This window comes from Sturnus vulgaris, chromosome 3 (assembly GCF_052056855.1).
Source record: "Sturnus vulgaris isolate bStuVul1 chromosome 3, bStuVul1.hap1, whole genome shotgun sequence".
NCBI classification, from domain to species: domain Eukaryota; kingdom Metazoa; phylum Chordata; class Aves; order Passeriformes; family Sturnidae; genus Sturnus; species Sturnus vulgaris.
The window spans coordinates 52,560,083-52,587,259 of NC_142245.1; the positions used below are offsets into that span (position 1 = coordinate 52,560,083).

Here is a 27,177-nt window from a genome sequence, read left to right on the forward strand (position 1 = left end):
CAAGCAAATGCCTGACACATGGACTTCGCCGAATTCCAAAATGTAGCAAAACAGTGCCTGCATATTTGGCAGGAATCACCACCAGTTCAGGTCAGTGTCTGTTTCAGCAAAAGACGAAGCCCTGCATGTTAACAGAGGAAAATAACTCAGAGGAAAAGGGGAGGAACAACATGTGACATTTTGTAAGAGCAGCACTTGCGTTACCCAAGGCGCACCACTCTCTGTAAACACTTCCTCCGGTGCCAGTGCCTTAGGACGCATTTTTTCGGATTGGGGTGGGGGGAGGCAGCGGGAGGGGTGAGGGGGAGGTCAGGGCTTTCAAGCTGCTGGGATATGAATGAGCGAGGGTTTCCCCCCACCCCCCCTTTTTTTTTTTTTTAACTTCTTCTTTTTACATGTTGAGTGCCATAAATATTTTAAGGAGGCATCAGTGAATCTGTGGCCGAAAAGACGGGCAAGCTGTGCTACAGGACAGCGAACCCCAAACCAGGGGGAACGTGGGGAAGAGAAGGGGCGAGGCTGCAGGGAAGGGGGTGCAGATGATGGGTCTCTGCAGTGCAATCTCACAACACCAGGTGCAGGGGAGGCCGATTGGGAAGGGTGCGTGACCCTCTGGAGCCCCAGCACCGCGCCTTGCTCCCACCTTGGTGCTCCATGAGCCTGTGCCATGGATCTCGGTCACTGGTCCCCGATGTTGGGATGGGACAACCCCTGTCCACTTAGGGACATAGTCTGACTCCCCCAATTAATCTAGAAGCAAACCCATTTTTTAAGTCTTTTCCTAGTAACAGCTACAGTAGGTCATTGATATTTAAAATATTGTTTTGGTTATTGTCTTCTTGCTTCTTTCTTGAATTTCGGCACCTTAAGCAGCCTTTGTTGTTGAAGAAGTTGCTATTTCTTCAGAGACAGGGCTGGATCACTTGTTATTGTAACACTTCTTGGTGATAAAGTTCAGTCTAAAAATTAAGCAGCTGCAATGTTGCAGCACAAATTAGTTTAATGTAAGCAGTCAGGAGCAGCTGTTTGGCTCGGGACTCCACTCCGACGGTGGGGGAAGGGCTCTGTGATGCTGACAGTGTTTTTTTCTCTACATAAACATTTTCGGCTGTTGCAGCTTTTGTGCCGATCATGTGACAATGTCCCTAGGCAGATAATTTATTTCTGTAGCTTTCATGAGCAATCATTAACCTTCAGACATTGAGCTTGCTTTCTGGTTTGTGGCATTTTTTTTTTTTTTTTTTGTATCCTAACTAGTTTAATTCACAGAGTGTCAGGAGAAAATTACAACCAATTTATAATAGACTGTAATGCATAATACTTATGTTTCTATTAAAACAGACCTTGCTTACAAGACCATTCTTACAGCTTAGCTTGTGTTCATGGATCAGAATAATTATTTTCAGTGATGTAAGAGCAGCTGTCATCATGATACTCCCATAGTGTCTTATTCTGAATGCAAAGCCCTTCAGAGTCCTGATTTGGGACCACCCTTTTGAATTCCCCCTTTGCTGGAGACACTGCGAAGTTTATTGAGATGCAACAGGCTTGGGAGAAAGGGCATAGCATTTATTCTGGTGATTGCTATTCTCCCACCATGACCGGCTGCTGAACAGGTATTGACCGCCATAGAAAGTGTGTCTAGGGGAGAGGCGAGGCTTTACTGATAACAATTACAGCTCGAGTCTGTGCTAACTTAGTCTGGGGTTTCAGAGCAGGCTCAGACGACAGGGTTAGATCACAAAGCACTTGTGACTGTCAGAAAAAGACTTCATTTTCATTCCTGTCCATTTTGTTACAGTAAGGGAAACAATAAATTAGGTGACTTTGTCAAGGTCACTGAAGAAATACATGTCAGGATAGGAATTTCCCTTTCCCTGATCCTTTTCCCCAAGTCCTGTGCTTTTGTCTAGGGAAGATGACAAAAGAGTGAAAAATACAGAATCTTGGGCAAAAGAACGAAAAAGTAAGCAATAAAAAAAGCGGGAGGTGAGTGGGGGTGGGGAAGAGAAATAAAAAGAGCTGAAAGCCAGGGTGACTGCTGACTTACTGTGATTATCATTTTCCTTCAGATCTGAATGTGATTTTTGCTTTTGTTCACTGCCTCTCTGCCTTATCTTAATCCTTTTTTTCTAACTGGTCATTCACTAGCACTGGCAAGTTCATCTTTTTTGTACCAGAGAGCAAGATATTATGTTTGTATACGCCTCTGAATAGGTGTAATCTAGACATGTGTATGCCTTAGTTTATTTTTTATAGCTTGTGCCATAGAGGAATCAGACATTTGTGATAGAAGTGCTCCCAACATAATGTTGCAGATACAATGGACAAGACAGACACAGGGTGGAAGGGGACAGAGATGGAGAAATAAAAAGATATTTCCAATGCCCCAAGGATAAAAAGGGACTTTATCATAATCTGTCAATGAAAGAGCAGTACCATCTATATAGCTCAACAATTGCTTTATTTCCTTAGGACTCAAATGAAACTTTGTCCATCCCATGACTGCCCATTGACTTATGAAAAAGGCATGTAACTGGAAGAAGACCAAAATATATGCTTAGTCTGAGATGTGACAGTAGTACATGCTGTATCATCTTGTAAAACATGCAAATGGGTGGATGGATTTTTGCTGTCAATGTCAGGAAAAATATTGCTTCCTCATTAGTTAAAAATAATGTCTGAAATCGGTGTTTTACTGATGCTAGGTTTCTGTGTGGAAAGATGAATGAATGAGTTGCTCAGTGTTTGAAACCTCCATCTTTCAAAATGTTTAATGAAAATGAAGGCACAACATATGGTAAATGTGGGCTGAAATCAGGGATGAAAAAGCAGAAGCCTGGGATGCCCACTGAAGGGCAAACGGGACTATGGAGGTGCTTGGTGTTGTGTTACATATAGAAGTGAGTAACATTTCTGGATGTATTAGAGTGATTTAGGAGTTATCATCCCATTGACTTTTGACTAGAGCCAGGATGTAACTGCCTAAGTAAATTCTGAAAATGGGAATTAGATTTCTAAGTCATTTTAAGGTGCTTTTGAAATTTTTAGCTCTAATCCCAGGTTGATTAATTTGTAACAAGGTGATTCATTCGTATCTTTCTTGTCTTCAGAAGCCTGAATGACACATTTGAGATGCACTCTAAAAGCACAGGTAATAGTCAGAGTGCTACCTCAGCGACTTTAAAAGACAATTGATTAATTTGAATCCATGCTTTTACTCACACTTTTAGAGGATTCTGAAATTAGTAATAGCACTTTGGAGCTGCTTGGTTAGAACAGTCACTTCCATGCCCTTGCCTTCATAAAGGTTTTCCTATATTTTTCTTTCTTTTTTTCTTTTTCCTGAAAATTGTGCCTATCCCTCCCCATTGCTAACAGCAGTGCAGCCCCTCTGGTCACAGCAAAAGCAGGAGCTCTAAGACAGTAGCTGCTTTGCTGCAGGGAATGGCTGAGTAGCTTTAGACAAAACAGTGTCCAGGAACCTGCTGTGTACTTGTCTCTACTAGTTTGCACTGGGAACTACAGGTACTTTTGCTGGAGCTGCCCTACAGTGAGTGATCCTGGGAGGAAGGGCTGGTTATATAGTTAGTAAGATAAGACCTTCTTAGAGTAAGTTCAAGCCACCTGCTTGACCTGCTAGTTTGTCCAAAACAAACAAACAAACAAACAAACAAACAAAGACTGATCTCTTTGGTATTTCATCAGATTTTGTTAGAATCTTGCTAAGAACACACTGTAGTGTTTTATGAACGTAATTATTTTTGTTATTACTGTCTTAATCTACCGTTGAAAAGCTGAGGCTATAGTTGTACTGGTATGGATTTGGTGAAGGCATTATATGAATCTATATATTCTGCTGCCTTACATCACCAACATTATTGCAACATTAATGCAAAGTTTGCATTGCTCCTATGAGCCTCTGTGTTTTAGGGTGTAACTGATGACACAAAATCCTTTCTGGAGTGAAAGGATGAATGCCAAGCCTATCTGTGGGACTTCTCGAAAACATTAGTGCTTACCAGAAGCAAATCTAAATATTTGACTTGACTGTACTTTCAGAATCGAAGGATCTGATGATCACAACAACTTCACTTTCATCCTCTAGTATAACCACAACCAAACAGACATCTCACATTAATTTAGAAGTCGATGGCTGGTATTTACTGTTTGGAGTAAGGAAACCTGTTTTTGCTCACATGTCTTCAAGGAGAAAAGTGGAGTGGAAGGACTGAATGCAATACAAGTTTGATTTATGGACTAATATTACCACTTTTGACGGTAGAAATTATTTTGTGGACAGATTTGTTTCATGCAGTTTCAAAGTAATCTCCCTGAGAGCTAGGAAGCCACCTAAGATTTTTGTGCTGCAGACTGGAGAGAATCAAGATCCCAGGGAGTTCTCCCACATTTTCCAGTGTCAGCAGTCTCAACCACTACACATCTTTTGATGTAAGGATTCCTGAAAGGTCCAAAGGAATACTGGGGACATCTGAATACCAGGGAAAGCATGCCTCTAAGAATATACTCTAAAGTTCCCTACTCTCAGTTACACAAGAGGAGGAGAAAGGTAAAACTTCATTGAAGTGTGAGCTGCAGCATCTTGTTTGGTTTTTTTTTCCTGAGTCTCTTGTCTGGAAAAAGTGCTGCACATCATTTGGTCCTTAAGGAATGGAATGCTTTACATTGAGAGCAGCCCTTGCATCCACTTCTGCCTCCCACTGTCGTTTAGGACATCAAGCTCTAAGTTAATGAGTGACAGAGCTTTCTTTCTCTGTAGCCCAGAACTGTAGAGGGTGTATCTAGAATATCTAAAGATACAGTGAATTTTACCATCATCAGTTCCCTGAATTTGCTCTTTAAAAATAAACTGACAAAACATGAATGTGTATTTAATACTTAACATATTCTAAAACAGATCCCAGACTGTGCACCATGCTCTCAGGAGAGAATGATAAAGCAGACTGATTTGTGCAGAAATAGACAGAACTAGGAAATGGTGACAAACACAGGGTGAGAATATGTATGGAGGATAGTAAACCTGCTCTTTGAGGGCTTGAACTGGTAAATTTCTTTCCCTTGCATTTTTCATTGCTTAAAGAGGGAAAAAAAAACAAACACCCTCAAAAGGCAAAACCACAAGACAAAACTCTAACCCAAAACCCTGCAGAGGAAACAAAACCACAAGAACATTTTCACACCAGCTCATTTCAAGGGTCTGCCATATACACAGCAAGCCTAGGAAATTCACAGGTGCACTGTATCATTCTCCAGAATGCCTTGAGCTTTTTCTTTCTTGATATAGACACGTGCTTTAATATAGTTTTAACCATTTCTTTATTTTCACTTTGACTTTTTACCACCTGTAATCAACACATTCTTTTCACTGCCATGCAGCTGACTAGACCCAGAAGCTTCACAGTGGAGTAATCTGTCATCCCAGAATGTGTATAATGTAGGGAAAGTTGAGCAGAATGAATTTATTTTCACAAGAACAAGGGACAGTCCTTATTTTCACAAGGACTTGTAGTTTACAAATCATCAGGGTTTCATTTTATATGAACTGCAAAACATAAAAGAAAGGAGGAGTTAGCCAGAAACAGAAAGCAAGGATCTAGAAATATATTTTGACAGTTATCTCCCACTGAAAGTTAGCGACACAGAAAAAACAATGGCTTACTAACCAGAAGCATTGCAGAAGGCTCTGGGGAGACCTCAGCCTTCCAGTACTAAAGGGAGCTTGTAAAACAGAGGAGAATGACTTTTTACACAGGCCGATAGTGATAGGATAAGTGGAACAGAAAAATTCCCCGAATCTCCCAATTAAAGAAAATTTCAGAGGGAGGTATAAATAGAGCATAATTGAGACTTAAGTGGTACATATCCTGTTGTGACCTTTTGCAGAGAACACATTCACCCTTAGCTAACTATTTGGGCAAAGATATGCCTGGTACTGGTCCTGGTCCTGTAGTAAATAAAAGACATTCCTTTCCTTTAAATGTGAACTATCATGTGATTTGCAGCTCCAGCATGTCAGTTTCCCTTCTTGGAGGGGAAGAATCTGGTGTCCGTAAGCTGCTTTTTAAGTACTTAAGTGGATTTGAGAAGCAGGCAGCCATATACTTGGAGGAAAAAAAAAAAGATTCCCTGAAGAAAAAAATTGATTTTCAGATTTCCCATTCAGAATTTAAAGGCAATTTTCTATGTGTGCTCAATATGCAGTAAAAATAGGACCTATTATAGCCAATTGCTACTCTGAGTTTACATCCAGTTTCTTCACTGGAGCTCAGATTTAGCCCAGTATCTGCCTTGGGAAAGAAATATGTATGTGAAAAGAAATGATGGAATTTAATGTAACACAGAAATAGTCTGACCAAGTATAACTAGAAATACGGGGATGAAAGTGAACAAAGAAAAATCCATGCTGATAATGAGGAAAAATTTCATAGCAGTGAGGTCTGTTAGTCTGCTGAATGGTCTCCCAAGGGAATGAGTTGAACCCTCGTTGCTTTAGTTATTTTTAAAATGAACAAAACAGTCAAAATCCTTGCAAGGAGACACTCTTAATTAACAAGAAGACAGGAAAAATGACCTAATGGGTCTTTTTTTTCCATCTCAACTGTTCATGACTATTATTGTAGGCAAAACTAGGTTTGGCAATAAAATTATGGATTTCCAATTTTCGCTGCAATTTTGCAGCACTCTTATTCCATAATAATAGCAGTACTTGCCCACTTTTCATTTCCCTCTATAAACTTTTGTGTCTTACTTTTCCTTCAAAGAGGGCTATTTTGTAGCCCTCTGACTAAAAATGGCTGTCAGGTAGCCTAATAATACTGCTTGTAAGTATAAGATAAATATTTGGCCTTGTGCCTCCTAATTTTCATCAAGAACTCTTCATTCAGACCTCAAGTCCAGGGTAACAGTACTGGGCAAAAGGTCACTGTTTGTATCGATGGGTCATCCTGTGAAATAAGGGGCTGCATGTACAGCCAAGTGTTGGGCTTTTCTTGATTTTCACAAACGTAAATTATGAAGGCATGTTATGCAGCACATCTTTGTGATCAGTAGTTAGGGCTTCTTAAATGATTTGAACACTTTTCTTCTTTCTATTGAAACCAGTCTTTTACCTGGAGTGTTTTCACACTTCGTAAGAGGCCCAGGCAAAGGTGATTCCTGCTCCTCTGTCCAGGCGTCTCCAGTACCCATCAATGCCCTGCATCAATGCCCTTGTTCTCACAAACCCCATACAGACTTGTAAAGTGAACTGGCTCAAGCAAATGGTAACTCAGCAAAAATAACAGGTAAGAAATGGTGCAAGGAGAGCAGCAGTTGCACATGGTTCTTTATGGGCTTGCTTCTCAGCAGCGGTTTGTTTTTTTTCAGATGATAATGACATGAATTTTGATGGTTAATACTGATGTCAAAACTGAAGTAATGCTGCAATGAGTCAGGCCCTGCTTCTTCAAAATGCTGTGCGAATATTTGCCAGTTACTCTTCCCAGCAGCCAGCAAGCTATGCAGTCTTGTTGCAGCTTTTTCAGAAGACAGATTGATGGAGGTGAAATCCAGGAAGATCTGAGTATTATGTTACAGTCATATAGCAAGGATGGACAAAGGGCATCGAAGCCTGTACTTCATAATCAGCCCCAGATAAACCTGTGAGTAGTATGACCAAGATGACTAGAGTATAAAATAGAGAGAGACATGGTGCTAATGTGTATTTATTAGTGATTTACTGAGATGAATGTTCGTCCCAAGATTTAATCCAGGAATATCCAAACCACTGTAATTATCCCTGCACAAAGGCTCTCTATTATTTGCCTGTTAAGTAACAAAGCCTTTTCATTACCTGGCACTGACATAACTTTAGCTGCAGTGGTAGGTAGGCAGTGAACTAGCTTCCCCTGTTTGTGGGGGATGGGATGTCATGGGATGAAGCCCTCCCCCATCCCTACAAGCTCTAGCAGAATACAAACGGGATGGCCAAACTTTTATTTGAATAAAAATGACTGTCATTGCTAATATGCCTAATTTTGCGTACCACATACAGTTGAAATCTTATGAATTGTACAAAAAGAACAAAGCAGCAAATTCCTGTCACACACAAAAATGAAAACGTGGAAACGCTGGCCACAGGAAGGTAACTGTATTAAAATTGGGAAAGGATCCAAAATCTGTAGTAGCTCTCTAATCTGCAACACAAGAGCAAGGATTTTCGTTATGTTTTGCATTCCACATGTGCCTTTGCTTTGCAGCTCTTATGCAATTGTTGATGCAGTAAAACCATTGTATTCATAATGATTTCAAAGATGTGGATGCTTCCAGGGTTTGACCTATTTTACCACTCATACATTATACACCAGGTAAAGCTACTCTCATAAGGCACAGTCATTAGTACTTAAAATGTATCTGTCTACTGCTGTCCCTTTCCTCTGCAAGGCTGATGATTTTTTACAATTCTAAATCAATTATTCTTTATTAAATAATTTATGCTTACATGGATCACTGGAAACTGCCCATGCACATTTTAAGGCAGAGCTCAGTGTCTATAGATAAATTAAGGCAGAGATCAGTGTATGTTGTTAGCCCATAGCAAATATTTCTGTTAAGTCTAAATAGTCCTTTTCAATTAGCAATATTTTTTACTTTGGAGCTATAAAAACATACCTGTGGTCATTACTTCCAGACCAACAATACAACTCAGGTTTTTGGAGGCTCAGATTCAGCAAAACTCCTAATCCCATGCTTTGCTTTCAGTGGGATGAAGTCTTCCCTAGTTAAGCATGTTTGAGACCTACAGATCTCAAACTTTGCTCTGCACTGTAAGGTGCAAACAACTTTTTGAACATCAGTTTAATGCTTCAGGATTTTTCCATGAGCCAGACTTCAAATTTTCTGTGCTGTAGTCACCATTGCAGGGACAAAATTTCCTGCTTCTTTTTGAAAAAAAAATCAATAACTGATCACCAAATAGTGCGGTTCAGGGCTTATCTTCTTTAGATCCCCTGAGCCATCCTGTCAAGTAGTGCCAGCAAGCTTGAACTATGAAGACAGCACTGATTTCTCCAGGCTCTACCATGGATGGCCACAGTAAGAACAGGCCCAGGACAAATGTATTCTCCTACTGCTGAAGTGTTACCACAGGTAAGGCATACAGCACGCATGGGAGATGATCTCCAGAGGTCCCTTCCAACCCTAAAAATGCTGTGATTCTGTGAGATGATGAGTAAGCTTAGACCAAAAGTTTGTTTGCAGTGGTGAGGGAAGCTAGTGAATACCACACTTCCCCCCTCCTTCCTCCACAGGGATCTTGTTTTCTGTGGGTCAGTCTTCTCCTTTCTCCACAAAAACTGGATTAATCTCTCTGAAGCAGCTGCACAACAAAAGCTTAGATGTCTGCCCAGAAAATCTTTCCTCTGTACCAGCTGCACTAGAGGTATTAGGGCCAAGCTCTTCCCTTTACCTGCTGGGCAGAGAGAGGCTCTTCAACATCGTGTTGCTCCTCTTGATTTGCCTGACTTTTTGAAACCATAGTAAGGGAGATGCCACTGCACTGCTGAAGATGACCCATCTGCTGGTCACTTCAGCACTAGGGCAGAGACCAGAGTTGCTCCAGGGGTGAATTCAGGGCAGGACCAAGGGTTTTCCAGTTTCCCTGTTGTAGTCTTACACCTTGGCTCTGGGCTGAGGTGGATGGTGTTTCTCTGCCTTACTCTGGGCTCTGGAGTGCTTTGGGGCTGAAGTATGGTCTCTAACGAGAAGTTAACTGAAACCTTTGCTGTTTCTGTGACCTCCAAAAATAGGAGCAAAGTGAAAACAGAGGCAAAAGTCAATCAGCCAGTGATTACATTAAAGAAAATGGTTCTCTGCGGAAAGCATGAAAGAGAAAACAGACTGGGTACTGGGATTGAAGTGAGGAAAACAAGACTGGTGGGGTTTTGAGGTCTTTTACTTTACTTTTAATCCTTTCATAGTGTATTTTAAATTCATAAATAATGGAATAAAAAAGACACCAACAAAACTCAGCTAAATGATCTTGAGCCCTCAAGCCTCAATCAAAAAATAAACACTATAATGCTTTTAAAAGGAATTAGTAATGCACAATCATAGTATTCCATGTTTAAAAATAAAGCTGTTGAATAAATGAACAATACCATGGCTGAAAAGTATTTCAGCTGAAGAGTGAAATCCCTGCAGAGAGTGATCTGTGAGATTCTGCAGGAAATCTGCATTACAATACACCATTTCCATTTCCAGGGAGGGACTCACAGAAGGACACATGGAGGAGAAAAAAGAAATGAAAAAGCCCCAGTCCTTTATGCCTAGGTTGTAGGGGGCCTTGGCCCATCATTCTCATGCTAAACAGTTACTTCTTCTACAGGTACCCAACTTAAATGGGAATATTTTTGAAAGAATAGAGAATGTGAAAAAGGCTAACAGAATTGGTTCTTAGGTTAAAGAAAACTCTCCATAGCTCACTTAGATAGCAGACATGAGTTTACTTCTCTGTCTTCCTGAAAATGAAGTAAGGAGTGTGCCTGAAGCACTGGGCTACTCTGCTGCTCTTTGTCTTCTGCCCCTCCATTCCAAATACGCCACCTCTTGTTACTAATTAAATATCTTTACAGTGGAGGAAAGGTTTCAAGCTAGATCATTAGCCCACTAGTCAACCATCTTATGAGGGATGTGGGATGCCAGGGTCCTAAGGCTGCTCCAGGGACAATCACAATCTGGTGTTGCTGTTCTCCAGTACAGGGGACTACGAATAGTGTCCTTTAGGCTTGAGTCTTCTGGCTGTAATTTAGCAGCTGGGGAAATGGCCATCCAGGGACTTGGATACACGAAGTATTACGTCCTGGCTCACTGCCCCATCTGAAGGCTAGGGTGCAATGGGCCAGCAGGCTCACTTATGTGTGGAAAAATTTACACAAGGCTGGTTTCCTTTTGCTGCAGAATTGGAAAATTTGTGAAATCTTTGTCAAATTTGTGGGATAGGAAAAACGAAAAGGCAGCAAGTGGAAGAAAAAAGGAATAAAGTTCCTGGCTTCTAGTCCCCAGGTTACTAAGCCAGGCATAGCAGAGTGTGACTGGGTCACTGGCTTCAGCATGTTCTCATGGTTACTTAGGTGGAGAGCAGCAGTAAACACACAGTGCTGTCTGCACCATGCGTATCAGGCAGAGAAAGGGTTTTGGCAGATGGAAAGAATGGGCCCATCAGCTGCATAAATCTGATTGTTGCAGTCTGTACTATAACTAATACAATGGGCTGCTACCCTCTTTGTGGAAGATGACAATCTTGAAGACAAGTAGATTCCATGCTTCTGTCTCCTGAGCATTTCACTACACATAGAGTATCTTCTGCTTGGGCAAAATTGTATTGAAAGAAAGAGGAACCACAAAGCAATCAGCATCTGGTTATTTCTGCTAATCAGAAGTTTTTAAAAAAAGACCCAAAATTTGCCCCTGACTGCTACTCCTGGAAAGCACTGATTGTCATCTTTTTGCTTATAATTTATTGTGTCTCTGCATTATACCAAAATATTATCTAATTAGGGATAGAATAATTTGAAATTTCTGCATTTATACAAATGTGAATACCTGTATTCATACCTGGATTTAGCCACATTTTATGTATGTGCACTATACCTGTGGATTTGTGTATTTATGTTTGTGTGAGTGTGTGTATGAAGGAGTGTGTGCACATTTCAAATAGGTGTGTTTGTGAGGAGGCAGTTTTAAAAGCATACCTTACACAGTATAAAATATACTGCTACATAAATCACAGGAAGAATTCCATCTCTAAATTAAAGTACACTCCAGAAAGTGCAATTATTGCCTCTAAAATGTTTCTGTTAAATTCATGAGACACCATACAATTTTATTCATGTTATCATCTACGGTTGCCTGAAAGTGTAAAAAAAAAACCTTAGCCACTAGCAGAGAAATGTGCAAAATACTGTCAAAGGAGTGGCAAAGGTCATTTCTATTGCCTGCCTTTTTATGCGTTCCATTTTTGTCTTTTTTTTTTCTCATTGCAGTTTGTTTGTGTACATTGCAAAACTTTAATGGAAGAAAATATGAGGGGGCAAAATAAATATAAAGAAACAGACTGCTGTTCAACAGTGCTGAGCTGGTATTTCCATGAATGATGTTAGACTCGTGTTTAGAATAGAAATTTGGAAGGTCTGCAAACAGAAGGTTGCAGAAATGGTTTTCTCCTTTTTTTTCTCTCTTTTACACTTGATAGATTTTAAAATTAACACGTATTTCTGTGTATTTTGATAAATGTGTTATCATTAAGCACAGCAGTACTGATTCTGTGAGCCACAGAAAGGAGAGGCCGTGGAATAGCTGGACCATACATTTTCTTTGTTGCTGTAGATGGCCCATTGCTCGTGCATGGGATTTTGTTTGTGCAGGTTCAAATTCCAAACTCCATCACTTAACCCCTACAGTAATAGCAACTGATTAGTCTAACACAGCAATAAAAACAACATTTCCATATGCAGGTGCCTGACATCCAGGCATGAGAGTTCCATTTGAGATCCCTAGGAAAACCATCTTCCAGAGATGGCAGCAAGCATTTGCAGGTTTTTTTTTTTTATTCAGTTGTATCAGCATGTCCTTCATTTCTCTGAGAAGGAGAAGCCCTTAAATCTGGTTAATCAGTTGAAATATTATCTTGATCTTCTCAGCAAAGTGTCTTAAATTTAGACGAGCTTTTCTTGTTCAGAATCAGGCTTAGCAAAACGTCGAAATAAATGCGAAGGTAAAAGTCAAGACTGAAAATAATAAATACTTAAGTACTTTGCTGTATACGGGCACTTCTTAAGTATTTTGTTGAGTCAGTCCCTAATTGTCTGTTATGCCTGCCTTGAAATGAGATTTACAACTGTTCTGGTAATATTTAAACGTAGTGTAGTTTAATTTCTATAGCTACTTCTTTCTCTTTTTTTGCTATAAGTTTGCTTTCTCCTTTCTTACTGGAACATTCCTAGCAGTAAAGAAAACTCCCTGTGAAGTATAAGCACAATCCCTGAATGAATACTTTATTTGTTGAGATAAGGAAAAACATTGTAAGTAAAATGTGATGGATAAGCTGACCTCTTTAAAAAAGCCAAAGTGTTCCTGTTTCCACCTAAAATACCACTCAGTAGTTGACGGTGCAGGCTTTTACCCCTCACAAGAATCTGCACAGTTGCAAATCTACAAAAGTGAAAAATGGTGTAGGAAAGGTGACATTACAGTTAGAGGCTGCACCTCCTGTGCAGATGCAGAAATCACACCAAGCAGAGTTTGTGCAAAAAACCATGCAAGCCTTTCCCCAGAGGTCATTGCAGAAGTGCAGTGAAATGGTAGCTGAAACAAGGGTGTTACTGGGCAGAGCTTGAGTGCCAGGCAGGCCTAGCTGTACTGCCAGGACCATTGCCAAGAGACGTAACAAGGTGTTGTAAGCAAATCTTTCCCTCAAGAAGGCAGAAATTCCTGAAATCTCCATATGTTGAATAGTCTAGGGGAGTTCCAGCATAATTTGTCAGATCAGAAGCTTTAAACTTCTGGAGTTTTTTGATGTTTAGACTAACTGGACACTAGGACCTCTAGGCCCCTTTTACAGGCAAGAACAAAATACTAACACTCCAATCCACTAATACAAATCACTTGCTTAGTAGCAGCAGTATATTTCAAGGCATCTTTTTATTTATTTTACCTACAGAGAAGCTTAGATCTGGGCAGGGAACCTATTCCAAGCCCTTTGAAACTGTTCATGGTTGAAACTGTTCTTCCTGTTGGAACAAACCCAACATGTTTTTAGATTTTTTCATTGAGAGAAAGCACATCACTGAACTGTAAGAGCCTGCTCATAGTGAATTAAATCAAGTACCCTACAGAACTCACTATGGATTATTTAGGCTGAAATTTGTTTATTTGAGTTCTGGACAATCCATGTATCAATTTGTGGAACTGATGTATTCTGTCTTCAGTGTTTTTATGATAAAAAAGACAGGGAGAAAATTACACCTGAAAATCACTGTTTACAACTAATGTCCCAAAATGAGTTTAATCCCTGCAGTGGAGACTACCACATATCACTCAAACTGTTTTGTCTACCCAAATTTCTGGCTTTACTGCCCACCTGCCTAGCTAGTAAATATGATTGGCACATTTCAGCACTGATATAGAATTAAGATATCAGGAACTCTACATTTGCTTTTACCTGGTCCTGGACTGAGTGCAGCTCTGATTTCTGACACAAACAAAGCCCCAGATACCTTAAATTAGCATTGGATTTTGACTCAGACACTCCTGCCTTCTCCTTGACCTGCAAACACTAGCCTAGACCAGCCAACTCCCCTTCCTACCAATATACCTATAAGCATATGTCTAAAAAAGTAAATAATAATTTCTCTGTTTGCCCCCCAGTAAAATAGTTTTGTCAGTCTGCATTTCTCAGGCCTTTATGAAAGGGACGTTTTTTTAAGTGTGACTTGTGCAAGCAACTACATGCATAATTTCTGTTTGATAAACAGTAAAAACAATGCTAAAATTAAAACATTCATTTTGTCAGCATATGTAGCTGGAATGCTGAAGGCTGTTTCTTCTAGTAGGGAGAGATCTTGCACACATTTATTTATCTGGTTAAACTTTGTGGCTCATTTTTAAAGCCAGCAACTTCTCAACCCCAAGCAGCAGAGCACAAGTAAAGGCAGATGGTCGAATGAAGCAGAAAGACTGACTATAAAAAGCTCAGCCTTCCAATAATATTGCTGCCTCCCAGTTTTTTCATACAAATCTCTCCATTTTGCCTTCCAGAGGCTCACAATTAAAATTCTATTCTGCCTGTCTAATCAAGACAGCAAATCTATTGAATTGCATAATGCTGGGGATAATCAAGGAAGGATGTGACATGAATCCATTTTTCTTTACAGGTAGAAAATGAAATATTTTCTCTCTTCCCCTGAAAACAGATGGGTGGCTGAGGAATTTTTATTTGGCTTATCTTCTCCCTCCTGTTCCTTTCTACCTTTGGCACCAGCCATTCACTGCTGAGTAAGTCTTCTTATTAGAGGCCACTGACATGGGGGCAAACAGATTTCAGTGGTGACAGTGCCTTAGTGGTGTGGGACAGGCACTGCATGTGGCTCTAGATGCAAGTAGATTTAAGTGGTGGTGTTAACTGCCTCACTGCCCACCCTTTTACTTTAAGGTTATTTTTCCAGTAGCCTGGAGAATTGAATAAAGTGTGTATTTGCTCCCTAGTTGCTGTAGCTAAACTGTTTATTAACGTACTCTGAAATCCCTTCTGCACCTCCTCTAATTCATGTTTACATCCTTTAGGGCTGGTCTGGGCTCTTGAGAAGAAAACAGGGGCTTGCAGAATTTGATCCTGCAGTGTGTGGGTTCTCACATTTACTTAAGTGACCAAATGTAACTCTGGAGCGAGGGCACGTCACTCCCTCTCAGCTGTTTGAAGAAGAGCTGTGTGAGCTTCTGCAATGACTGAAATTGGCACGTAGCTTCCTATCCACCAGTAAATCCCTGAGCATAGAGGTAAACAGGCAGACTACTTTTTGTATAAAGTCAGAGAAGGAATCAACCCAACTGAGCTGAATTGGTTTGTAACCCAATCACGCTTAATTTGGTTACAGGAAAAACAAGGCCCATGGAGTTTCAACCTTGTTCCTGTGAAACATCAGGAATCTGATTTGTGCCGATCTCATAACTGGGTGCAGACAACAAGGAAAACAAGTCCTTGCAGTGGTTTCTTTACTGAGCCTAACAAACCACATCTGATAAGCTATATAATTTGCTACAGCAATTTGTGCCAAAAATAAAAGGCACAGTCCTACAGTGCAGCACGTTTCTGAGAAAAACAGAACCCCACCTCTTGCCTTTGCAGCATCTTTCTCTTGCTTTTGCTCTCTCAGTGAGCTTGAGCAGATGCCTTCCATCATGAATGACTGCCTCTGTGCTGCTGTGCCTGCCTGCTCCCCAAACTGATTTTGGCTCCCTTCTTCTCTGCAGGATGATCCAAGGTGATGGCACTAGCAGGGTTAGGAAATGATGACAGTACCTTGATGACTTGAACAGAGAAGGTTGTTTCTTGGCTGAGTGGCCCTAACTAGAGGGGAAGAAGCTGAAGGTATAAATCATCAAGTAATAAGCTATACAACTTTTTCCTAAAAGAACCCAGGCTTTTTTGTTGTTGTTGTTGATTTGACCGTTATTCTAATATTGCAAGAAATGTGTCTCTTTTTAGTTCAGTAAACAAAAAAGGAACTGGTTCTTCATGTGTATTTTGTACATCAGGTTGCTAATGGAGAAAAAAAAACCCTTTACTTTTTGGGGGTGGTGTGTGTTTTTTTAATTTGTCCTGTTGCTTACAGGGAGAGAGAGAGAGAAAAAAAAAAGCAAACAATACAAAGTTCTGAAAAATGCAAGCTGTCAGCTATGCTGTGAAATAACTTGGAGGTTAAATGTGAATCCCTGCAGTATATTTTCTAATTTGGATTTTGCCAAGGTTACCTTAAAAACCTTAATGCTTTTTGCAGTGTTTACAGCAAAAACTGCAGATGTGCTTCTTGGTTATTAAAGGGAAAGTATATGAGACGGAGGGTGGCTAAGAGGAAAGGAGAATGAAAGGTCAATGATTTTAATTCTAACTCACTGAATTCCAAAGTTTGAAGGGATATATTTGCTTGAAAGGTCATGCTATGGAAGGTAAGCACCCTGAAAGCAGCGTGTTCGGGGTTGTACAGTGGAAATAAACAACAAGGTAACTTGGCGGGATGTTTGCGTGTCAAAGGTGACAAAAAACCTGCCTTTCTTTTCAAAGCCTCTCAGCCCTCTGCAAACTCACTGGGATCAGGACTGGAGTTTAAAGGCAACACACTGGTGTTTGCTTTAACTCCTTAGACAAAAGCCCTATCCAGAAGCCAGCAAGATTTCACTCCTTACTGAAAACAACTAAAGGAGAGAGCAGCAGGCTTCATATCAGAGCAGTACTTGAAATTTTCAGTGTTTGTGAGTTCATTGAGTTCACACTGTGTTCCCTTAAATATACAAATTCTAGCAAAACAAATCCTGGGCACAAAGATCTGCAATGCTGACTTGGATTATGAAAATCTTTCTGATGATAATTTTGAGGCTAAATATATCATACTTTGGTCCTTTGCTTGCACATAACCCAGAACAACGGATTCCAAATTTATGACTATTGCCTCTGAACACTACTACGACGCAACAGTGGATACTGATAATGTTATTTATGCTTCAGTTAAAGTTACCTGGAAGGAGTGAGGTCCTTCAAGTCAAGTATCAAGAAAGTTTTCCTTTAACACCCACCCCTCCTCTCTGCCCCCCGGCCAATTCTTGCATGGTTCATTAATGGATTTTAACTATATAACAGTACTGGAAGGAAGGAAAGTTCTTACAGGCAAGGACGATGGACGCGCACGACAGAATAAGTGACTTATACAAGGTCATGCAGGAAACCTGATGCTGCGCCAAGAACAGAGTGTAAGTTCCTTGAGTTCTAGTTAAGCTCTTTGTCCATTTACCCATCCTCCTGCCTGCTCGCCTAAGCCAAATAAACAACGACAGCCACAGACACACACACACACACACACACGCACACACACACACACACACGTGCACCTACGTACATGTGCACACATTACAAGAAAGTATTCCTGCAAACAAACTCAAATGTTTGGAAGCAGCAGGCAAAGCGTGCTTGTGCCCCTTTAGTTTAAGCAACCCTGTCTGTATTCATTCTAATGCATGGTGCTTAAGCAAACTCAACAGTTTAAAACTGCAGCCCGTTGAGCATATGGACACTGCAATCTTCGAAAGGATTTTCATCTGGCAACATCTTGGTGGAATATGGTTCATCCCAGGAATAAAGCACACTGGGTTTTAAATTCCTTCCCTCAAGTGCATGGGGAACAAAGGCTTTTGAAGGAATTATCACTAGAGTATTTTAACAGCTGATTTAGCCCTTGCCTCATTGTCAGAAATCTTTACTTGAGGCTGAAAAGTAGCATGAGCATTGTTAGCCTGAACCATTATAGTCTGGCAGACACAAGCAATGGTAAACAAGATTGTATAATGGTGTCAGCAGCTTTAGGAGTTAGCTGGTGCTACTGAGTCTATATTTAATCGTACAGTGAGTTTGACTCTCTGATTAGGCTCTACTCCTGTGTCCCAGCAAACAGTTGAAATATTGTCTCCTGCCTTAAATGAGAGGAGGATCAGGCTTTAAAGAAAGGAGCTCTTATTTTTTGCAAAGCTGTACTCAATGAGCATGTTTTGGAAATACATCAGCATGACCTTTCAGCAACGTGCCAAAAAATGGGAAAAAAAGGGAAAGACTTTGGGAACTGCCAACCAGGAAACATTGTTTTGTTTGTTTAAAAAAGAAAACCAGAAACCCGTCCAAGAATTTTTGTGTAAGTTAGAGGCTAAGTCACTCTCCTTTATAATCACTCATCTTTTTCTGGATACTGTATTTTCAGTGAGGGTAGATAAAATCTGGCAACATGCGCATTGGCTCTGTGTTTGGATTCAGTCCCCTTGACACTCATCTGCCTCCATAAACTTTCATCTCCTAAACTCAAAGCAAGTTCACCCAGGAAAGGAAAAAGAGGGAAGGGGGGCTGGAGAGAAGGCTGGCAAACAGCACAATAAAAATCCAAATTGCAGCTTTTGCCATTTCTCAATGAAGAAAACATTAGCAATGGCCAAGAAGTGCAATAAAATGCCATAAATCACCCAACTTTTATTTCCTGTATGTGAGCCCTACATAAAGATGAATTTCTGGCAATTTCTAGATACACACGGGTTTTGCAAGTGTGATTATTTCTTCAGGTTGTGTTGCACTGAGTAACATGTGCAGAGAGTGAATTGAAGAGAGACCAAAAGGTGAAAAGCTATATATACTACTCCTTCCTCCTGCTCCCTTCCCCCTACACCGGCTGTTTTGCAGCGTCAGCCTTCCATGCATCATCAGCTCTCCACAAGCGGTGGAAACCCCCTCCCTAGAAGTCAGAGGCCTTGTGCAAAGCCATAGGATTTGGCTATCCCAAATGCACTCTGGTGCATTTCTTATTCTCCTCCTCCCCCCTGTTTACATTCCAGCTCATTTCTCATTTTCCATGGGAAAGAAAGAGATACTAGCAGGTATAACAAGGGGCCCTTTAAATATTTCCTGATTCCTGCTTGCTAATGGGATCCTGAAACTGTGTTTTACAGGGGTTCTCACACAATGTACTTTTAATAGCAGCATAACTTTTATTGAGGTTTTATTAAAGTAGGAAAAAAAGTTAAAAATAAATTATAAATTCTTTAAATGCTAATTGCTAATGTAAAGTGGAATAACTGCCATTTTGTTAAACACAAGCAAATCTGACAAATCCTGTTTTCCAATTTTACTTGGAGCTTGGTAATTTTTCTTAGGTGACTGTTCAAAGGGTTTAGACCCCAATTTAATTCACTTTAAGGCTTATTTTAATTTCATAGGTAATTAAGAGATACTTTTCTTCATGTTAAACAAGCCTGGTGTCACAGAATGGTAACAAAATCCCCAACAGCCAATGTTTAAGTGGGACATATTAAAACATCCCCCAACACTTTCTGCCCCCTCTAGCTTCACCAGTTGACTAGTAAGCACTGAGCCAAATTCTTCCTCAGTGACACATATGCAGCCAGCTTCCCCCAGACCTTATTGAGAGTTCTGTGCCTACGTCCAAGGGCAGAATTTGACCCATTTTTTCCCAGGGTGGGAAGGGGCTCAGATGCATCTTCCTTCTCCTATTTTGTTCTGCTGATGGATGAGTGCAGCGCACCAGCACAAACAATCGTGGTATAGATCCTAAACATAAATGCGATGTTAATTTCAAGGTCTATTAGCAACACCACAGAAAAAAAAATGTTTGACAGGACAAAATCTGCAGGGGAAAAGAAAACATTATTCTCAGGCTTCAGGGAGGTTATTATTACAAACAATGGAGAATCGATAAATTATATTTAACACTATTAAAGGCAGTTGACAGTGTTCCTTTGAGTGAGCACACCGAGGTCCCGAACACCGTGTGACTGCTGCCCGAATGCCCAGAGCTTTCTAACTCACCATCGGGTCACGTTGGGAACACTCTGCACAGCATTTGTGGAAGAGCTGCTGAGAAGTGCACTGTGCTGAGCACACACACACGGACACACACACACATCAATAAACTGAAACACAGTCCTTCCCCCCACCCTCCCCCGGGCTTGTTATGCTTAATTTCTGAGTTGGTGAAGTGGGCTGCTGCGCACTCTCAGGGTTGTTTTTTGTTTCATTTGAAAGCAAGTGGAAAGGCAAAAGCAAACAGGGTTTTGGCTACGAAAGGATGACCTTCCTTGTAAAGAATTTAAGTCTTTTTAACTTCAGAGGGGAATGAGGCAGGAATGCTGTTTGTATCTGAACACTAACATGGTGAAGGGGAGTGGGGGCAGGGAAGCAGCATCTTCCTCCTATCACTTCGGTGCTTTCAAAGATCCCCATTTCCCAGAAGTACTTCTGTAGCAGGATAATATAATTATTAGCAGCTGTTAAAACAAACAACAAACAAAAACAAAAAAGCGCAGGCCAGGACTGGCATGTCTGCACATGCCTGAATGCTCTGACCGTTACACTGGAAACTCCGCAGAGGCCCCTTTCCCCACAGCACTGCCCGCCTGGATCCAGGGCTGCTGCAACCACAGCCAGGCCCCTTTCCCCACAGCACTGCCCGCCTGGATCCAGGGCTGCTGCAACCACAGCCAGGCCCCTTTCCCCACAGCACTGCCCGCCTGGATCCAGGGCTGCTGCAACCACAGCCAGGCCCCTTTCCCCACAGCACTGCCCGCCTGGATCCAGGGCTGCTGCAACCACAGCCAGGCCCCTTTCCCCACAGCACTGCCCGCCTGGATCCAGGGCTGCTGCAACCACAGCCAGGCCCCTTTCCCCACAGCACTGCCCGCCTGGATCCAGGGCTGCTGCAACCACAGCCAGGCCCCTTTCCCCACAGCACTGCCCGCCTGGATCCAGGGCTGCTGCAACCACAGCCAGGCCCCTTTCCCCACAGCACTGCCCGCCTGGATCCAGGGCTGCTGCAACCACAGCCAGGCCCCTTTCCCCATTGCCCACCCGGATCCAGGGCTGGTGCAGCTGAAGCAAGGCCCCTTTCCCCACTGCCCCCCTGGATCCAGGGCTGGTGCGTTTGGAGCGAGGCCCCTTTCCCCACAGCACTGCCCGCCTGGATCCAGGGCTGGTGCAGCCCAAGCGTGGAACAGCAGGGCGAAAACTGCAGCCAGAGGCATTTATTTTCATCCATTCACGTTATGAATGCCAAACACTTCTCCATTTGATGAGTAGAGCATTGATTCTTTTGCTTCTCGAGCACTCACTCCCATAAACAAAGGGCAGAAGAGATGACTTATTTCAGACTTAGAGAAACACAGGGGGAACAAATGAAACAGCCAAATGCAAAAACTTCCACGCTTTTAAAGAGGAATATGGGGAGAGGGGGAGAAAGAGGTTAAATGATAGTTCGCTCTGGTGGCTTTAAAAATCTGACAAGTGGTAGGATGTCTTATCACATTTTTTGTTGTCATGTGGCTCTTTCCTGGGATTGCGGGGTGGGGGGGGTTGTGGTTGAAGGGGGGATGCAGATCTTTCTCTCTTTCCCTTTTTCACAAGAGCCTTCAGGGCCTTAAATTCTGGCTAGAAGTTTATAAACATGATCCTGGGAATCTCTAAAATCCAAAAGCAAATAAAAGCCTTCCCATGAGAATTGTTTATTAAAATCACATGATTTTTAAGTAGCTCTCATGATTCCTTGGGCCAGTTTCACGATTCTGAATGCTCAAGGCTGGCAGTATAAATTCTACCTGCTCTCTGGGACTACTTTTTCTGATTAGCTGGCTCTAGGCAGCTACTTGGTCTGCAAATTCCTGTTCGGAATCCTCCTTTCATTTATTAACAAGGCAGAGGGGCACAGGTAGAGTGTCAGCGCCATGAATATGAATGCCCTGCTTGACTGATCCGAGTGGCAGGCACCAAAGCAGCGACTCACAGCAATTTAAAACGTGACTGCCTCCAACTGCGCGCACCCTCCCTCTCTCCCCTCCCTCCTTGCTCCGAGGATCCCATGCCCGAACACCGATCCGGTGTGTTAGTGCAGAGCCGTCCTTTATCTGAGCTGGGGCTGCAGTGGCTGAGGCACGGGCATGTGTTTGGGTTGTGCTGCCGGAGCTGCAGGGGAAGGCAGGCAGCATCTGGCCAGGGGGCAGGGCGGACAGGAGGGTTTGGAACCGCTGTAGCAGAATGCACCGGCTCTCATCCCCGAGTCTGCAGCTAAAATGAAATGCAAAATGGCACATATCGCATGCATGTCCCCTTTGTCTGGGAGGGAGAGACTTCTCTCTTTAAAGGGGCAGTACGCAAAAGCAGCGAGGTTTCTGACGCTGCTAAGCTTCCTGGTATCTTTCCAGGCTGGATAATAATTGGCAAATGTCAAAGTCTTAAACAATATTTAGCAGTAGTTAAAAATGTGACTAAACCCCGAAGGTTGGTATTAAATCCAGACAAATCCTTTTAATATACTGGGCCAGACCTGCTATAAGAATATATGAAACTTTGCAGCTTGGACCCCTCTCCACTGATAATGACGGTCAGTCCTGTTATCATGGACCTCTTCCTTTGTCCTTCCCTTGCCTGCCAGGCAAAGAAGCTCTGCCGCTTACATTTTCTTCTTGACCCTCCTTGTCCTTTTCTCAAGTGCCTCTTATGCTGGTTAGATAAAAGGTAGCAGTGTTCTAAAACGCTGCCTCTGTAGTTTTGCTATGTAAAATGACATTCATTCTGAAGAGTGGTAAGAAAATAATGATCTCATTAGAAGACAGTTTAGCTGTGTAGTGGTTCCTCTCTGTAGTGGAGATTAAATAGCAGCTAACTACAAACAATAGTCATTTAAACAAAGAGCCGGCATCAAAGTTATTATCTCTCTTTCTGCCCTTCAAGAATATAATCAGAAATTGATCCTCTCTCCACTGCACATTTTCATCAAAGATCCTGAATTTTAGGCTTGAAACACTAATTGTTTTGTGCATGTGTGCATGTGTCTATGTCTTCTGAACTGGTTTCTCAGGTTGGTGTTCTTAACTAATTATTGGTGACATTTCACTTTTTTTGGCCATGAACTTTCTCCATTGTTTTTTTTTCCTTCTTCCTCAGAAAGAAAGAATACAAACCCTGTCTCGAAAAAGAGAGTTGAAGTGGCAGAAATAAAGGAATTAATAGTGCAAACAGCTTTCTCTCTTCTGTGTATGGAGAATGCTAGGAGCACATGGTCACTGCACATTTGGGAAGTGGAATAAAAGAGATGGTTCAGAGTTGCAGATGCTGCCCGGACTGTAATCAGAATAAGAGAAGGATGGGAATGATGAACCGGGGATTTCCAGTTTCATGCTGCATCCAGGAGAATGTTTAAGTGGAATTGCAAGACAAGATGCAAGGAGGCCTTGGAAATAAACAGCCAGCCATCTCTCCTCTGACCCAACACCCTCCATCTCCTCAGGTGATGGTACGTCATTTGTTTCCTTCCTGAAACGAGACCTACTTTCCTTGGTTGATGCCTGCTCACAGCAGAACTCCGGCTCTTTACACTCGTGCAGATTTTGAACTGTGGAAGGGGAGAGGCATGGAAAGCAAACCATTCAGGAACATGTTGCCTAAAACTGGAACTGTGTGATTGCTGCTCCGGCTGTTGCAATTGCTGCCATGAAACACCACTGAGGGGCCTGCATTTCGGGGATGGCAACAAGCAAAGGAGTGGTGTATGTATAATGATGATTATGATGCTGGTTCATATATGCATACATGCAACAAACCCCAAGTTGTTTGATTTGTGGTTGACTCAAATTCTACGTCAGTTAGGAAAGAACAGCTTGAGAGAAAATTATGCTCACTGTAGTGCATGAAAATGCTCATTTTTCTAAACATCTTTGTTCAGTGTGAAGAACCAGATTCACGAAGACCCAAAATACAGAACTGTCACTGTTTTTTTAAGGGCAGATGTATGCAGTCACCTACGTTTATCATGACCTCCAAATGCCAATTATATCTCTAGGAAATCTGGAAGAAAAATGTCAGGCTTTTTGTTTGAGATTTCCTGTGAAAAGTGAAAACTGAAGCAATAGCCTGGTTAAAGCCTCAGTCTAGTAGGTGTTGATCTGATCTGAATGGATTTCTTTCTGGAACAATTCTCTTTGCTGTGGAAAACATTGTGAAGTATGTATTTTTCTTTCCTTGAAAGTACATTTTTATTGAAAGAGACTTTTTTGTCTTTTAAATGAAAAACATTTTGACCAAGTCAGCTAGGGATATAAAAGAGCCCAAATACTAGCGAGTCTAAATTCCTGACCTCTGATCTGGAGAAGTGACTGAATGCATAATGTTGAAGAATAGCAAAAAGGGAAGAAGTGTAATAAAAGATAATAGCAGTGACTTCTACTACCCGCATCCAATCGAGAAAGAAGTTATCTAAGGACATTGTAGCACTCACAGAAGCAGCTAAAAAGAAAGCAGGAAGAAAGAGAAAACAAATTATGATTAAATGGCGAAGTTCAAAATGCTGTTTGAGGTAAGCAAGAGCCTCTGGAAAATGGAGAGAGAGCAGGAATGAAGCCAAAAGTAAAGAGTGCAAGCTATGATAAGAAAAAAGAAGATGAAAATTCTGAAGAATGGCAATTACTTGATAATAAGGGTTATTTAAATATGTGAGATACTGTAAGCCCATCTGTCCACAGGATTTCAAGGATGCAAGGAAAGCAATTAAGGGGAACAGGGTTCTTCCAGAGAGTTTTGACAACTCCTTTGATTGCTAGCGGGGTAGATGGTACAGAGGAATTCAGTGAATTTGTGGAAGAGTCAAATTAGTTTCACATTGGTTCTGTGCAACAGTGCACAAAAGCATTGCCTTGCAGTGCCAGGCCATCTGTGTGACCTACCTGGGGTTGTGGCTGGAAACACTTCTTCCAGAGCTGATGGCAACCTTCATGATGGGGACTTGCGTGGATGGGCTGAATCTGTGGGAGCTGCCTCTGCTATTTCCGATGGTTTTTTTCATGCTGTTACAGGCCTCTGGTAGTTCAGCTCTGCTGCTTGCCCTGCCTCTCTGGGGAGCAAAGCAGCCAGGACAGCACTGGCTAATGAACAGAGTACAACAGCAGGAGGTCTTCCACCCTGGTTTATTCATTGTGGCCCCAGGTTTTACTCGGCAAAACTCCTTCACTCACAAAACAAGTTTAATGCTGTCTCTGATAGTGTATGGCTACTGTACCTTGACTTTCAATTACATTAAATCCTATTATAATCACTTTCTTTATAACAAATCCTCTTTAACACCTGAAAAGCTCAGTTCCCATGGGTGCAGTGCTGTGTTCTTGAAATAAAAAACAGTGGAATTCTAATGGAAATGCATTAACTGGGAGAATACTTTGAAAATGTGCCTGGCATGAAAGGCCTTCAGCACACAGCTTACATTCAAATAGCAGAGGAGAAAAAAATTTCCAGAGCCAAGCACTTGTACACCAGCTGCCTTAAGATAGAGTGTCTGAATCACTGTGTTATCACAGTAAAACATCTTGTATGGAAAATCATCACTATCCAAAGACAGGTCAAGTACAGGTTATCTAAGTACTGTTATTATAGAACTGAATGTTTTCCATCAAAACAGGAGCAAGAATTTGAAGAGATTTACGGTGATGGCCAAGAGGCTCAGTGGTTTAGTTGATAAACCATGGAGCTTCTTTGTGATTTTTTAATTTGTTGTTGCTGCTTTTTTTTTTCTGGCTGGCAGAAAAGCACCAAAAGTAGTATGCCACTATTTGTTAACAATTCTCTTCAGGGTTCTAACCTTCCTGGAAAAATAAAAGATTTTGTGCATGATTCACATGATGTTTAGTTTTTCATATATAAAAAATTACCCTGCTGTTTTCTATTAAAATGAGAAATAATGACTCAGATGCACTTCATTGGGGGAGATAGATAGAGAGGGGAAGACTATTTCTAATACAGATGCAAATCCAGTACCTCCATCCAAACAACTGGGTCTTTCTCAATGCATTTTACATACAGCTTGAAAAGGAAATGCTTACTCAGGGGTTCTAGGAGATAGCAGGTAAAATGAATGATGTGAATAATTCATGCCTTTAGGGTACCATACACATCTTGGTCTGTTTCCCATGCTAGTTGGGTTTGCAGAGGGAACTGAGGCTGAAAGCCTCAGCTACACCTTCATGCTTACAAACTACTTACAAACTACATGTGGGACTCTCTCACATACTGGCCAAACAATGAAGAATAGATAACACTTTTGCATACAGATTTTAGTGGTAGAAAAATCCTCAACCCTGTTCTTATTCTGAGTACTGGTTCATGCCTTTGCTTACTTGGCAGTACCCCAAAGTGGAGAATATACTGCAGACACAGTTTGTAGTAAATGTTTTTTTGTGTAGATCTTGCTTGTGAAATAATTTAACTTACACTTTAACTTACATGACCCCTCTTGGTACATTCATACCTTCTTTAAATACCACCAAATTTGGTTGCATTTCAACCACATTTCTGGCAGTGGTGCTGATAAATGTCATGCCGAGCTGGGAGGACTACTCACATGTCGTTCTAGAACACATCAGCAACAAAAAAAAAAATGAAATAATGATCACGGTTTTCCAGCATAGACAACTGCCTTCTGACCTAGACTCTGTTTGGGTGATAGTGGGGCTCCATATCAGCTTATGACTGTGGACCTGCACCCTGAGGAGCTGGAGTCTGTCATTAAGTATGTGCACACGTTTCTCTTTGATTTTCAAGCTAGTGATATGATAGTGTATGCAGGCTTGTTCTTCTGCTAGAATATGGCAAAATGTGATGGCTTTGTTGAATGGTGAATGTGCACTAACATAAGGCAATACTCTCTTCCAAAGGAAAAAAAACCCATTATTTTTTTCTGTATAGAAATCTTTTTATAGATTATTGTGTGTATAATTCTGCGGAAGTAGCATACTTCTTTTTTCAAAGTGGAGCTAAAAAATTGTCTGAATTTTGTGGAAAGGTTATGTAACTGTACTCTTTCTTTAAATAGTACTTTT

At 41.4% G+C, this 27,177-nt stretch overlaps 1 long non-coding RNA gene across 1 annotated transcript; it reads left to right on the plus strand.

Annotated features, from left to right (window-relative positions):
* On the plus strand, positions 1–25,976 carry LOC148224340 (uncharacterized). Its single transcript, XR_015802407.1, has 6 exons — positions 1–90; positions 7,123–7,304; positions 7,387–7,661; positions 14,931–15,051; positions 16,027–16,144; positions 23,258–25,976. It is a non-coding gene; the product is annotated as an uncharacterized LOC148224340 (long non-coding RNA).
* Positions 25,977–27,177: the final 1,201 nt, after the last annotated feature.